Here is a 4,529-nt window from a genome sequence, read left to right on the forward strand (position 1 = left end):
AGAAACAACGTTAGTTTCATCAAATACTACATGTACACTTTCTTCTACACACAAAGTTCTTTTATTGAACACTTTATATGCTTTGCTATGTGAAGAATATCCCAAGAATACTCCCTCATCACTTCTGGGATCAAACTTACCTAGGGAGTCTTTTCCATTATTGTGCACAAAGCACTTGCATCCAAATGCCCTAAGATGGGATATATTTGGTTTTCTCCCTTTAAGTAACTCATAGGGAGTCTTCTCTACAAGAGGTCTAGTCATGCATCTATTGATAATGTAACATGCAGTGTTTACAGCCTTTGCCCAGAAGCTGTGGGGCAGTTTACTAGAAAGAAGCATAGTCCTAGCCATGTCTTCAAGAGTCCTGTTCTTTCTTTCAACTACTCCATTTTGTTGAGGAGTCCTAGGGGCAGAGAAGTTATGATCTATACCATGCTCATCACAGAATTCAATAAACTTAGCATTTTCAAATTCAGTTCCATGATCAGACCTAATGGATGCACGTTAATTACCTAGTTGTTTCTGAGTTTTTCTAACAAAAGCAGTAAACATGTCAAATGCTTCATCTTTAGATATTAAAAATAGTACCCAGGTAAATCTAGAATACTTATCAACAAGTACCATTACATATTTCTTTCCACCTTTGCTCATGGTTCTTATTGGACCACAGAGATCTATATGGACCAGTTCCAACATCTTGGTTGTGCTTACCATTTTCTTGCTTTTGAAGGATGATCTTACCTGCTTCCCCTTGCACAGGCCTCACAAACTTTGTCTTCCTTGAATTTGATGTTAGGTAACCCTATCACCAAGTTCTTAGAGACTAATTTGTTTAGCTAATTCAGACTAGCATGACCAAGTCCTTTGTGCCACAGGAGAGGATCATTATCGAACACACTTAGGCAGGTGAGTTCATTTTCTGAAAGAGTAGACAAATCTACAATATAAATATTGTTAACTCTTTTTCCCTGCAAAACAATCTTGTCAGTGGTAAGGTTAATCACAAAGAATTTAGTAGAGGTGAATGCTACAAGGTTACCTCTGTCACACAGTTGTGACACACTGATCAGGCTGTATTTCAAGCCATCTATCAAGTAGACATTCTCAATGGAATGAGAGTCTGTCTTACCTACCTTTCCAACCCTAATAATCTCACCTTTCTTCTCATTTCCAAAGGAGACATTACTTCCCTTTAAGTCCTCAAGTGAAAGGAACTGGTTCTTACTTCCAGTCATATGTTTTGAGCAGCCACTATCCATGTACCATATTTGGCTACTTCCCTTCACTTGGACCTGCAAAAAGAAATCAAGGGTTAATCTTAGGAACCCAAACTAGTTTGGGTCCCTTTCTCTAGGCAAAGTGATAAATCAAATTCCTTTTAGCCCACCCAGGCAGCCTATTTTTCTCTTGAACAAAAGCTTTGTTCTTTTGACTGGCCTTTTCTTTTGCATTACATTCATTTTTGTAATGGCTAGTCTTGCCACAATGTGTGTAGATTTTGTTCTCAGGGAGAGTGAGGTACTTACTTTTAGGATCCCACTTAGGTGCTTGAGTCCCATAGCCAAGTCCTCTTTTATTGCTTCTGTGATGTTCTTGTAGCCAGGAAAGTGCATCAGAAGCCTTGTTCTATTTGCAAGTTTTGTCTAGTTCATGTTTTACCTTCCCTAGATCTTCTTTTAAGACTTTTATCTGCTCATCCTTCCTATACAACTCATCCTTCATTTTTCCTAAGTTTTCTTCTAGGGTGAGATGTGTGTGGTCAGCTTTCTTCATACCTGTTCATAGTTTCAGTTTTAAGTTCTCAGACCTAAGTTCTAGGACACTGGTGTCAATTTCAAGAACCTGGTTCTTCAACTCAGCATTTTTACTATCACTCTCATTAGTCCTAAACTCTAGATTTTTGCACTTGGCTTTTAGGATCACACATTACCTAGACAGATCTTCCTTCTCACTGTTAATTATCTCAGACTCATCAATGAAGTCTAACAATAGCTCAGACAACCTTTCTTTAGACAGGAATTTAATCTTGTCTTTGAGATGAAGGATACTTACCTCTTGTTCATCATCTGATTCTCCGATGGCCATAAGTTCTTGTTCATCTCCAGCTTTATCATCTGAGTCCTCATATGATGTTTCTCCCCAAGTAGCAACCATAGCCTTTGTTCCTTTTTGGTTGAACTTGTTCCTTCTTCCTGTTCCTTCGTTCCGCCCTTTCCTTCTTCCACTCAATTTTCCATTGAGGACAGTTCTTGATCATGTGGTCAGTCTTACCACATTTGTAGCAACCCTTGTTGGTCTAGTTCTCAGGAACCCTTGGTTTGTTGAAGGTTTTACTTCTTGAAGAACCCTTTCCTCTCATCAGGTACTTTTTGAAATCTCTTGTGATCATGGCCATTTCATCATCCTCCAGATCTGAACCTTCAGCTATTCTGAGAGCCAGACTTCTTTCCTTCTTGGGTGCATCCATTTTCATGGTTTGCCTTCTCAGTTCATAGACAGTGAGGTTTCCAATCAGTTCATCCATCTTGAGGGTAGCAATATTCTTTGATTCCTGAATAGCAGTGATTTTGCTTTCCCAAGTCACTGGTAAAACCCTTGTCAAGATTTTCTCAACCTTGATTATTCAAGGATAATTCTCCCAAGAGATTTAAGTTTATTTGTTAGTGTTGTGAACCTTGTGTACATCTCTTGGATAGATTCTCCTTCCTTCATACTGAAATTCTCCTATTGAGAATATAGTAGTGTTCCTCTTGATCTCTTTACTTGAGGAGTTCCTTCATGAGCCACTTGTAAAGTGTCCCATATTTCCTTTGCAGTAGTACAACTTTGAATCCTGCTGTACTCGTCTAGACCCAGTCCACACACAAGTCATTTCTTGGCCTTAGCATTCTTTTCCCATTTCTTCAAATCTTCAGCAGTGCAGTCAGTTCTTGTTTTGGCACGTCCACTCCTTCAGCATTCTTCTTTGTAGTAGCTAGGGGACGATCTGTGACTATGTCCCAGAGTTCATAGTCTTCTCCTATGATGTGGTCTCTCATCCTGTTCTTCCACCAAGAATAGTACTGACCATTAAAAGTGGAGGCCTAGCAGTGGATTGCCTTTCCCAGTTCCCAGGTGGTGCACTCATTTTGATCTTTTCCTAAGGTGTTAGCCTCCTCAAGGATAACCTACTCTGATACCAATTGATGTTTTAAGCATCAATACTACACAAGAGGGGATGGGTGATTTGTGTAGTACCCAATATTTTCTTAACTGAACTATAGAAGAACCCGGTTCTTCTAGGTGTTCTAACTACTACTGTTTGCAGAATAATAAATATAGAAAATAAAGAACATAGAGATTTTTACATGGAAAGTACCTAGCTCCAAAGGTGAAAAAAACACGACCTACTACTCAGTAGGATTTTCCCAAAGTTTCACTAAAATCACTGAGCCAAAACAGCATTTACAAAAACTCTTCGTAAACCTAAGGATTAGCTCTAATCCCGTTGTGGCACACAACCTCAACTATTGCGACAGCTTCAAGTTAGCTATAACTTGAACAGTCTAGGTACCTAATACAATTGCTTCTATAAAAGCTGAAAGGTACAACTTTAAACCACCTACTACAATTGAACTAGAATAAAGATAGACACAATGGAACTGGTTCTTCTATCTCGTTCAAGTAGCTTCAGGAGTGCACACTCAAATCACACATAAATTGCTTGCAAAATCGCCTTGCTCTTTTGCTCTCAATTTAGTTAACTTCTGCGTGTGTGCGTTACCTGTAAAAGAGAACAATACTGACATTTAATAGGTTAGTAATCAGTGTTTGGTTGGAACTCAATTGCTGCTCTCCTATCGTAAAAGAGTTGATGATGATCTCAAACTCTAACACTACCTTCATCCTAGATTGTGTTCTCTTCATATAAGGAGACTTTCTCCCCTTATCCAATATGCAACCTTTTCGATCAGATCAGGAGATATTGTTGCTTGATCAGTAGGACTTATCTCCTTCACGTGCATCTCACATGTATAGGTTGATCATGACTGTGATTCACAAGATGGACCTGGTCCATGACTAAGTTCTTTTTGTCATTCTTCAAAACTTCACCTATTCTTGGGCCAACAGGTATCCTATATAGTGGATTTCCTTCTACTTTAGAAGGGTACAGTGATGCAAACTGGATCTCTGATTCAGATGAGACAAAATCCACTAGTGGTTATGTATTCACCCTTGGTGGTGGTGTAATACCGTGGAAATCAGCTAAACAGACGATCATTGCTAGATCGACTATGAAATCAGAGTTTGTAGCTCTGGAGTTAGTTGGTTCTGAGGCTGAGTGGCTAAGAAACTTCTTACCTAATATCCCTTTAATAAAGGACGTATTGCCTCCTGTGTCTATGCATTGTGATTGTCAAGCGGCAATATGTCACGTCCCAAACTACCCCTAAGACGTGACTGGCACCCAGCTAACACCACTCGTCAGGCGAACCAATTCCAGTACTCTTAACCTCTTATATAAGCACTAAGAGAAACATGTGCAA

Source organism: Nicotiana tabacum, chromosome 8 (genome assembly GCF_000715075.1).
Source record: "Nicotiana tabacum cultivar K326 chromosome 8, ASM71507v2, whole genome shotgun sequence".
NCBI lineage: Eukaryota > Viridiplantae > Streptophyta > Magnoliopsida > Solanales > Solanaceae > Nicotiana > Nicotiana tabacum.